This window comes from Ornithorhynchus anatinus, chromosome X2 (genome assembly GCF_004115215.2).
Source record: "Ornithorhynchus anatinus isolate Pmale09 chromosome X2, mOrnAna1.pri.v4, whole genome shotgun sequence".
In the NCBI taxonomy this organism is placed as follows: domain Eukaryota; kingdom Metazoa; phylum Chordata; class Mammalia; order Monotremata; family Ornithorhynchidae; genus Ornithorhynchus; species Ornithorhynchus anatinus.
Window position 1 is genome coordinate 14,532,146 of NC_041750.1, and position 12,033 is coordinate 14,544,178.

A 12,033-nucleotide genomic window follows, 5' to 3' on the forward strand; every position below is an offset into this window, starting at 1 on the left:
TAAAAGGAGAGATGGTAGGGACAAGAGGGTTCTAAAACACACCGTTTTTACGAAAACTCATCATCTAAAAATCTCATGTGAGATTTCAACAGCCTTGAACAGTACCATCATCTGAAGGTTTTAATACGCTGCGGGATCATCATCAACAGCTTTTATTGAGCACAGAGCACTGTACTAAATGCTTGGAAGAGTACAGTACAGTAGAGTTGGTAGATACATTCCCTGCCCACAGCAAGCTTACAGTTTAGTGGGGGATTCAGACATAAATATATGTGTCTACATATGTGGACATAAATGTGTATCTATCTATCTATCTATCTATCTATCTATCTATATAAATTACAGGTATGTACCAAAGTACCGTGGGGCCGAGGAAGGAATGAATAAAGGACGCAAATCCAAATGCAAGGATGATGCTGAAGGGAGTGGGTGAAGAGGAAATGAGGGCCTAGTTGGGGAAGGCCTCTTGGAGGAGATGTGTCTTCAATAAAGCTTTGAAGGTAGGGAGAGTCATCATCTGTTGGATAGGAAGAGGGAGGGAGTTTCAGGCTAGAGGCAGGACATGGGTGAGATAGATGAGGTGGAGGTAAAGTGAGTAGGCTGACATTAGAAGAACAAAGTGTTCAGGCTGGGTTGAGAAGCAGTGTGGTGTAGTGTGGGAAACAGCGTGGCTCAGTGGAAAGAGCCCGGGCTTGGGAGTCAGAGGTCATGGGTTCAAATCCGGATCTGCCACTTGTCAGCTGTGTGACTGTAGGCAAGTCACTTAACTTCTCTGTGCTTGAGTTACCTCATCTGTAAAATGGGGATGAAGACTGTGAGCCTCCCGTGGGACAACCTGATTACTTTGTATCTACCCCAGTGCTTAGAACAGTGCTGTAACAGAACAGTAAGCGCTTAACAAATACCAACATTATTATTATTAGTGGATAGAGCATGGGCCTGGGAGTCAGAAGGACCTAGGTTCTAATCCAGGCTCTGCCACTTGTCTGGTGTGTGGCCTTGGGCAAGTCATTTAACTTCTCTGTACCTCATCTACTTCATCTGTAAAATAGGAATTAAGATTGTGAGCCCTCTGTGGGCCCCGATTATCTCATGCCTACCCCAGCACTTAGAACAGTGTCTGGCACATAGTAAGCGCTTAACAAATACCACAGTTATCAATAGTAGGTGTAGGAAATCGGAGAGGTAAGGTAGGAGGGGACATCACTAACCTTCTCCTTTTCCTCTCCATCCAAACTGCTGCCGTGTTAATCCAAGCACTTATCTTATCCTGTCTTGATTACTGTATCAGCCTCCTTGCTGACCTCCCTCCCTCCTGTCTCACCCCACTCCAGTCCATACTTCACTCTGCTGCCCAGATCTTTTTTCTACGGAACCATTCAGTCCACGTTTCCCCCTTCCTGGAGAACCTCCAGTGATTGCCCATCCACGCCTGCATCAAACAGAAACTCCTTACCGTCCGTTTTAAAGCTGCTTTCCTACTACAACCCCGCCTGCGTGCTTCACTCCCCTAACATCAACCTACTCACTGCCCCTCCACCTCATCTATCCTGCCGCCGACCTCTCAGCCACATCCTGCCTCTGGCCTGGACGCCCTCCCTCTTCGCATACTATAGACGATCACTCTCCCCACCTTCAAAGCCTGGAACATCTTCTCCAGGAGGCCTTCCCCAGCCAGGCCCTCATTTCCTCTTCTCCCACATCCTTCTGTCATTTTGCACGTGGTTTTACACCCTCTATTCACCCCTCTCTCAGCCCCACAGCACTTACGTCTATATCCATAATTTGTTTATATTAGTGTCTGTCTCCTCCTCTACAATGTAAGGTCACTGTGGGCGGGGAACATGTTGATCGACTGTTATATTGTACTCTCCCAAGTGCTTAGTACAGCGCTCTGCACACAGTAAGTGCTCAATAAATCCAATCGATTGATAGTTGAAGCCACGGAAGTGAATTCATTCATTCAGTCGTATTTATTGAGCGCTTACTGTGTGCAGAGCACTGTCTTAAGCGCTTGCGAATGAGTTCTTCAAGAGACTGGGTGTGGATGGAGAATAGAAGGAAACTCAGAACTGAGCCTTGAGAGACTCCCAGAGTTAGAGGGTGGGAGGCAGAGGAAGAGCCCGCGAAAGGGATTGAGAATGAGTGGCCAGAGAGATAGGAAGAGAACCAGGAGAGGAGGGTATTGGCGAAGCAAGAGTTAGATAATGTTTCCAGGAGAAGTGTGGACTAGTGGATAGAGCGTGGACCTGGGAGTCAGAAGGACCTGGGTTCTAATTCCGTTTCTGCCCTTTCCGTTTCTGCTGTGTGACCTTGGGCAAGTCACTTAACTGCTCTGTTCCTCAGCTTCCTCACCTGTAAAATGGGGATTTTATGTGAGCCCCATGCAGTACATGGACTCTATCCAACCTGATTAGCTTGTATCTACCCCAGCTCTTCATACAATGCCTGGCACGTAGTAAGCGCTTACCAAGCAGCATAAAAAAGGGGGTGTTAAAGGCAGCTGAGCAGTCGAGGAGCATCATTCGTTAGTATTCCATTGCTCCTCATCATTAAAAGTATTTATTCCAATTCTCAAACCCAACCTAATGCTTTTAATATGTCCATTTTTTTTCTATTGAATTACTTAAAGGCTGTGACGTGAACAGTGTGCACGCACTGTCGTACCTAAAGCTCCCATCCACCCCATTAAGGCTCTTGGCCCAGTAAATCCCCACCAATTATTTTTTTAAAGAAAGGGAGAGGAAAAAATCAAGAACTTATCACAATGCTGCGACAGCCTCAAACCCAGCAAAATATTACCTCAGGAGAAGTCGCCTCCCAACCTGGCCATGGATGGCTGCTGCCTCACATCCCCCCTTCTTTCCAGTCTGCTCACCACTGCCGACCCCATCTGAAGCTGTATTCCAGGATTCGGGATCCTGGAGAACTCTGTGCCTGCAGCTCTCAGCCATCAGTGCTGCTCCTTACCCCCATCTTGAACAGAAAGGGGAGTCCGCAGTGAAGAACTCCTTTTCCCCCAGGTTCCTTTATTTCATGAAACGCTCCTTCCTCCAGACTCTTGATCTTCTGGATTCTTTCTCCTCCCCCAAACCCCTTGCTACTACTTTTATCGAAAGTCATCTTCTCCTCTCCTTCTCACCTTCTCCTTCTTCAACCCTCTTCCCTTATACTCTTCTTCTGTGGATATTCCTTTTCCCCAAACCCTTCCCTTCATTAAACCCTGCTTCACTGGGCTCCATTTGCCTCCAGTAGTCTTTATGTTGGATACAGCAGGGCGTGAGTGTATGTGAGGTTTTGTATATTTGTGTGTGTTTGCACATGGATATGTATGTATGCATGAAGGGCTGCTTCGTGTATGAAAGAATGTATTTCTGCTCATAAACTTTAATTTTATATATTTTCCCAGTCTCTCCTCTCCATGGTGGATCCTATTCAATTGATTGGTTAAGTTGGTACCAAGATTCACCCAGTTTAGCCTGATTTTTGCATGCTCCCCTACTAGTCTGGAAGCTACTTGTGGGCCTAGATTGTGTCTACCAGCTCTATTGTATTGTACTCTTCTGAGCTCTTAGTACAGTGCTTTGCGCTCAGTAGGTACTCAATAAATGCCATTGGTTGATTGATTGATGCTCTGAGGTATTACCCATAAGTCTTTCCAAACTTTCCACATGTGTAAATGTTGGAAACAATTATTACTTGTCACAAAATTTGCATAAGTGGTAGTTTGGTTTTTGCTTGTTCTTGAAAGTTCTAAAGTGCTTCTGTAGACAAGGTAAATAATATCACCATCGTCAGAGTGACACATAAGGACTTATTTTTTCCTTAGCTACTTAAACGGATGAATAACCTAAGTCAGAAGTACAGAGATAACTTCTTGTACCAGATACCGTGCACAATGAAATTGTCAAGGCCTGTTTGTCAGACTGTATGGCTCATTACAGGTAGTAAGATCTCAACACAGATAAAAACATCACTGAGGGTCAGAAGGGGTTAGTAAATGGCGCCCTTTATCTGTCTGAAGAGCTCTCAAGTTTGTAGTGTTTGACAATAATAAAGAGTCCTTGTAATTTTTAAAACAAATTAAAGAGTGGCAATATGGCTTTTCCCAGCTCAAAGTCTCTCTCACACCAAATGAAAACAAAGAGAGTAAAGATCAGTCTTCTTTCCTCTTACCTTAGTTAAAATTGGTAGCTGATTTTCTTTGGCAATGTTTCTCTCAGCCAAGGTCTTGGTGTTGGTCTACAGAAAAAATGTCACATGTTAATTTGAGCGTTACAAGTTTGCCAGTTTGTTCAATGCTGATGCATGGTCCTTCTAGTGTAGGATGTTTTTTCTGAAGTATTTGGAAAGCACCGCTATCCTAAATGTTTATGATTTTTTTCTCATTACAATTCTGCCTCTCTCTTTTTACCTATATGATTCTGAAGTAATCTGCATATCATTTACACCTTTCCGGATTTAGAAAATTTTCTTGTAGAAAAAGAATTGCGGAACTTCTTAGTATTACATCGATTAATCACAGTTATGGAAGAAGCATAACATTTTTATTCAGCTCCCTGAACAGGAAAATCAGCCCTTCCCGTAATAAATATACTAATTGAATTAGTGGAAATTTCCATTTAAAATGCTCAACTTTTATTCTGCCTATTGTTTTCATATGAACAACAAATCAAATTCCATTCAATCACTGCAAAAAAAAAATTAAATGGATACACTGCACTGGTCAACCTTTGCTTTATTCTTCCAACTGTCTCCTGCCACTATCAGGGACAGAATACTGGAAAGGGCAGACCACTGGTTTCCTTAAATAGGGAATCACTCAGCCTTATCGTCATTGATAAAGGCTCTTTTGTAGCATGGCATCATCCATCAATGGTATTTATTGAGCACTTGCTGTTTGCAGAGCACTGTACTATGCCTTTGAGAGAGTACGATACGATAGAGTTGGTAGACGTGTTCCTTTCTTCCGGTATCTGTTAAGCGTTTTGCTACATGTCGAACATTGTTCTAAGCACCGAGGTAGGTACAAATTAATTAGGTCTGACACAATCCCTGTCCTGCACCAGACTCAGAGTTTAAGTAGGAGGGAGAACAGGCATCCCCATTATACAGCTGAGGAAACTGAGGTACAGAGAAGTTAAGTGACTTGCCCAAGGTCACACAGTAAGCCATTTGCAGAGCAGGGATTAGATCCCGGGTCCTGCTGATTTCCAGGCCCAAGGTCTTTCCACCTGTCCATGCCGCTTCTCCAAAATTAAACCAAATATAACCCCAAGAACCTCAGGATCTTTCTTTCATCCATCCCTTATTGCCCCTATGACTATTTTCAGTTGCACACCTTCCTTTAGTAACAGATTACATGTGCTTCTTACTTTGTTCTATGAAAAGTCTCTGTTTTTGTTTGTAATGAACTGCTACCTGCAAACTTCAATGGATGCCCCCACCCCATCCTTCTTCCCAGTGTCGGGTTTGTGGACTGTATTTCCCATTTACATCCTCCCCTCCTGCCCCATACCACGTAAACACACTTTCCTAGTAAATTGACAATAAGAAGGAACTCCCCTGTGATTGAACACCATCTGCTCGGTATCGATTGAGCACCGACTGTGTGTCTAGTAATAGGTTTTCGGGAGTATGAAATACCAGTAGAAGGCCCAGGTCCTGCCCTTGATGAGTTTTACCATCTCTTAGGCCCAAGTCACTCCACACGGGGCTCCTGTTGAACCCGGAGGAGAACCTCACCCTAGAGAGCCGGGGGCAGGTAGGTGATATAAGGCAGGGACTCTTTGGATCCATAGGACCGCTAAACTCTTCGGCCTACCAGCGGCAAGCCCAGATCATATTAGAGAGCCACAGGAAGGGCCTGGATAGACTCTCTTGGAGCTGTAGGAGCAGAGAAGAGGCGCTCCTCTCTTCTGGGGAGCATAGGAGTGGTTACTATCCCTTATCTCTAATCCATTGGTCCCTTATCAGGTGGGAATGTCTGTCAAATGAGGCAAATCCTCCAAAATGTCAAATGGTTCCTGCAAAGATTTAGAGGCTTGATTCCTTCAATGATATCATATTTGGAAAAGAACTTCTACCTTACTGCTAATTTGAAAAGCAACCACCCTAGGATCTTCACTATTGGGGCTTTTCATTTTCGCTCTTCAAATGAATCCCATTAATCATATTTCAGGTTATCCACACATTTACGTTGGCAGTGTGTGAGCATTTGCTAACTTAACAAATAGAACAGATTCCCACATAAGCGGATACGAATACTTTTAAACATTTAAAAACTAAATTTTCATAAGGTTACATCCTTTTACCTCTTTTTATAAAACATGCTATATTAAAAGGGAGATTAAATTTTACTCTGCAGAGTAAAATGCAAACACAAAATTATTTTTCATTTTTCAGTGCATGTACTAGATTATCATTTATTTATGAGACTTTTTTAATCTAGAATATATGGAAATCTTTTCTTGAAGCACAATATAATATTGAATTGGGAATGTTGTCTGACAGTTTACTCCTTACAGTTGCATAGAATGATTCGACAGTATGAATTTTTAAAAGATGCTTCAATATACTCTGCATTTGAAAGTAAAGAAGTAATCACTGTAATCTTGAAGAATCTTTTAAATGCACTTTATTCTGGGGCTTTTTTTTCATATTTAAAACTCTTCTGCAGCCAACAATTTCAGTGATTTTTCAAGACTTTACAAAATATCCAGTTCTCGGATTTCTCTCTCTTCCAAAATGTACTCCTCTGCCTAGGCGTTATCCCAAAACACACCCCTCTGTAAATTTAGCAGAGCATAAAGGCAGTGAGCCATCCATTTATTATAAGATTTGTCCTTCCTTGGGTCACAAACATTTCTGTAAGAGCTGTCTTGGTTCCCACCTCATGGGATGCTATCTCATTCTTCACACAGCAGGTTGGCATCATTGTTTGCCCAATATTTTGCCTTTGAAAATCACCCTTGGTAGAATCCTTTGGGAATAGACTCCTAGAGAATGTGGACCAGTTACTGTGCCTCAGAAATGATTTGTCTAGAAAATGGCAATGGAATGACCTTCAATTTAGCAGGTGCATTACACATCTGGTGTGGCCGAGAGTTGTTGGTAATTTGATTTAGGAGTTTTACTGTGATGAATCGTATTCAAAAATGACTTTTAATAGCTACCAAATTATGCTTAAAGCCGCAGTTCTTTACAGTGGCAAGAACCTGAGAATATTGTCATGCCAATGTTATTCGCTAATACTTTGTGTTGAAAACCAGGGCTCCATTCCAAGCTTGCCTGCTTTTCCTTTTCCTTCTGGTGGTGATGAAAGAGAAAATGTGCAGTTGAAGTTCCACAACATTCTGGTGCAGTCATCATGCAAATCCTAACGGAGTTTGTATGGAGAGTGCTCTATCTCAGATGTCAGCCTCATCACTGTCATCATCAGTGGCATTTATTTTTTGCCTACTGTGTGCTAAGTCCTGTATCAAGTGCTAAGGAGAGTCTGGTGGAAGTGAAGCACATGGTTTCTGCCTTCAAGGAGCTTACATCTCATGGCAGGAGGCTGGTAGGCAGAAGATAGAGACCCAGCCGGAATTAACCAGATATGGAGAAATAAATAACTGAATAATTCAGTGAATGAATAAGATGGGGTTGTGTGTATTTGTGTGTGTACACGCATACCCACACATACACTTAAATACGTGCTAAGGATGGCTGGGGGGATGACGTATCCTGTGGTGCTGGAACTAATTGGGAAATGCTCCTAGAGGGCTAGGGTTTTCAGGAGGGCGTTGATAATCAATCAGTGTTAGTTATTGAGCATTTACTTTGTGCAGAGCACTGTTCTAGGTGCTTGGGTGAGTCTAGTATAGCAGAGTTGGTAGACGTGATCCTTCCCCATGTGGAGAGGTGTGGCCTGGCACTTTTGAAGAGGAGCGGAGTTCCAGACGGGAAAAAGGACAGGAGCAAATGGTCAGAGGTTGAAGGGTCTAGAACAAGAGACAGTGAGAATGTGAGCTGGGGAGGAGCGAAGAGTATGTGCTGATGAGTAAAGGTAGAAGAAAGCAAATATGTCAAATGGAGAGGACTGGTGGAGAGCATGGAATTTCCAGCATTTACCTCTCTGCAAGGTCAGCTAAGGATCCATATAAAGTAGGTTGATGGGTTTATTCATTCACTCAGTCGTACTTATGGAGTTCTTACTGTGTGCAGAGCACTCTACTATGCGCCTGCTTAGTCCCAATTCCATTGTTATTGGTAGAGTTTTCTCAAATTACCTGGAATCACATGCCAAAAAAATCCTAGGACAAACCTATTCAGATAGGATTAAAAAAAATAAAGGCCTCGTGTTCATAAATGTACAGATGGATTCAAAAATATATGAAGGGACATAGTACTTCAGGAAATATTGTCAGTTCCCAACATTGCACACATTTTCATGACACCTTTTGGATTCATTCATTCAGTCAGTCATATTTTTTGAGCGCTTACTGTGTGCACAGCACTGTACTAAGTGCTTGGGAGAATACAATATAATAACAGACACGTTCCTGGCCACAACGAGCTCACAATCTATAGGGGGAGATGTATATTAATATAAATAAATAAAAAATTATAAATATAAACAGATATGCACATGTGTGCTGTGGGGATGGGAGGGAGGATGAATGAAGGAGCAAGTAAGAGCAGCGCAGAAGGGAATGGGAGAAGAGGAGACGAGGGCTCAGTCAGGGAAGGCTTCCTGGAGGGGGCGTGCCTTCAGTAAAGCTTTGAAGTGGGGGAGAGCAATTATCTGATAAGAGGAGGGAGGGCGTTCCAGGCCAGAGGTAGGATGTGGGCAAGGAGTCGGCCGCGAGCTAGACGGGATCGAGGTACGGTGAGAAGGGGAGTGTTAGGAGAACAAAGTGTGTGGATTGGTTTTTAGTAGGAGAGTAACGAGGTGAGGTACCGGGGGGCAAGGTGATGGACTGCTTTAAAGCCGATGGTGAGGAGTGTTTTATGGATAAAACATGATGGCAGAATGAGAGGCTATTCTCCTAACGACATAAGTCTGTCTGAATGGAATGTGAGATAATGTCATAAGAAATGGTGATGCGCATGCGTGCAGGGTCAAAAGTGGGGGACTTCAAGAATGCAGCCCTAGGATTTTAGTGGAACTGACTCTTCTCAGCCAGTTCTCTGGCTGATAGACTTCATCTGTTGAAAAGTGAAGCATGTTTCACTTGAACATGAAGCATGTTGGTTCAAAGTAAAGAAGGTTAGGCTTTACCTTCTAGCCAGTTAGGAACAATTATTTGTCACCAGATTAGTCTTTTGACCTTCACTGATCTGATCTATTATTAGGGGAAAAATGGAAAATATGAACAGCTAATTTATGGGCTGCCTAGAAAATGAATTTCAAAGTATTCATAATTGGGAAAAAAGAAGGAATTGTATGCATCCAAGATTGCTTCTCCCGTTTCTCTGCTAACTCTCCAATGCCCTTACTGGGCCGAAGGAACAAGGAAAGCATACAGTGACCCTCCCATATATCATTGATTGGCTTGCTCCTTTTTTTCTGAACCCTCTTAGGTTTTAAGGGTCACTCGTTATATTATGTTTGACTTGCATGTTCTCTCTCTTTTTCATTTATTTCTCAGCAGGACATAAATATATAGCTCCTCAGTAATCATCTGACCCTTAACAACCACCCAAATGAAACAGATTCCTTACAGTGCCCCAGTACTGTTTCAATGGATTATACAAATAGGTATTTGGTTTCTCCCACAAACATGTGATATTGTGATTCTAAAATCTTTTGAGTTAACTTTTTGCTTTCAGTTTTTCCACGTTTGCAAGCACAGACATAATTTGGTACGTATCTTTAGTGCAGACAGCAGCAAGAAAAATCTCTCGTTAAGTTTAATAGTCTTTTACGCCATAGAACATACGGAATCAGACCCATCATCATCCAGCCCTCCCAATATTCTGTCTCGGACAGTGGCTTGAGACGATGCTTGAAAGAACTATAACTGAATTTTAGGTGTGTTCCTTCTAACAGTCTTTAGCATTCATCCATTCATTCAGTCGTATTTATTGAGCGCTTACTGTGTGCAGAACACTATACTAAGCCCTTGGAAAATAAAATTTGGCAGCAGATAGAGACAGTGCCTACCCGACAACGGGCTCACGATCTAGAAGGGGGAGACAGACAACAAAAGAAACCAATCATTCTCTCTACTACCCCATAGGGGCCTCTTATTCATGAATTCATCCAAATGATTTTTGAACCTAGGGATATTTTTTGTCATGTATAGCTTCCTATAGTAATGAATTCTATATGCTTGTCCCCTGCTTATGTGAAAATGTTTTATGTTGCTTGTTATGCATCTAACACCTTCAAGCTCATCATATTCCATTTTACAGATGAGGAAACGGAGGCAGAGAGAGAGAGTAAGTGACTTGTCCAAAGTCACAAAACAACCTAGTTACAGAGTTGGGCCTAGAACCTAGATTTCCTGACTCCCAGACCTGTGCTAAGACCTTCAGTCAACCAGTTAGTGGTATTTATCGAGTGCTTACTACGTGCAGATCACTGAACTAAGCGCTTGGGAGAGTACAATGGCAGGTGTGTTTTCTGCCTGTAATTAGTTTACAGTCTAGAGGGACCTTGTTAAACATTCAGATCCCTTTTTATCTTTAAATCTCTATAAACCAAAGAAGTGGGCACTTGGCAAATACTGGACCTGCCCCAGAAATGATCAAATATCTTGAGAAGAATCCCTCTTGGACTGCCAGGAATGCTATGGTTAATCCACTCGTTAAAAAATGTTCATTAAATCATAACCAAGTGAGAAGCAGCACGGCCTAGTGGATAGAGCACAGGCCTGGAAGTCAGAGGGACCTGGGTTTTAGTCCCAGCTCCGCCACTTGTCTGCTATGTGACATTGGGCAAGTCACTTAACTTCTCTGTGCCTCAGTTTCCTCATCCATAAAAAGTGGGGATTACGACTGTGAGCCCCATGTGGACATGGACTGTGTCCAACCTTATTACTCTGTATCTATCCCAGCGCTTTCAACCGTGCCTGGCACATAGTAAGCGCTTAACAAATGCCATTAAAAAAAATTGACACCCCCTCCCCGCACTTTCTCTTCCTGGTATCAGTAAGATTGACAAATCCCTTTGTGATTAAGTGAAATCCCTGGAAATCTGGGAGAAGTAGACCCCTCCAAGATTCTCACCTAATCTGTCATTCAGATCTCTGTGGACCAGCAGGAGGGAAGCTTCCTGGTCATTGGTCAAAGCTGTGTTACTGGTCCAGGAAAATAGAGGGAAATAGCTAAAATGAAGGGAGGAGTAAATGCAGAAATAATTTCTTTACTGTAAATTCATTTTCTTATATTAGTTTTATGTCAGTGTTTCCGATGTTGATAAATTAACAGAAGTATTGTATGGCGCTCCCTGGCCTTTTAGGGCGTGAAGGATTTTAAATGAACATTTAGATGCCCCTCCATTTTAGAAAGAGCACTGATGAAAGTATATTTCTTGTTTCCTTCCAAATGATATATTTTGCAGTAGTGCAGCAAATATCTTCATTGGGTATGCCGTCCTCTCGGTGTCCTCCGTCTTTGCATCCATCTGTATTTCCATTCTTCTGTTTCTCTCTCCCACCAAAATCACCCCACAGAATGGTGTGTAACCAGTAGAATAAAGTGAAATGTTGGCTAAATCACTCATCAGTTCTTTGCCAGCACTTCCTTTACCTACCACCCCAACTCTGGGTGTCGCCCAAATTTTGGTTCTAGGTCCTCTTCTCTGCTCACTCCTCACTCCCTTGCTGTATAACGCAGAAACTCCAAAGCATTAACTTTTAAGACACTCGATCAACCCTGTCCTCCCTGCTGATACACACTCTTCCCCTGGCTGCAACATCCTCCCCTTTCAAATCCAGTAGACCTCAGCTCTCCCCGTATTTAAAAGACCTTTTTAAATCACATCTCCTCCAAGAGGGCTTTTCCAAATAATTTCTACTCTCCCCTGGCTATATTTCCCCCACT

General features: G+C 42.7%; 1 protein-coding gene across 1 annotated transcript in view; it reads left to right on the top strand.

The window, feature by feature from the left end:
* The window catches only part of WWOX (WW domain containing oxidoreductase), a 1,106,560-nt gene that overhangs the window by 512,505 nt on the left and 582,022 nt on the right, over positions 1 to 12,033 (top strand). The gene's annotated exons all lie outside the window — the stretch shown is intronic.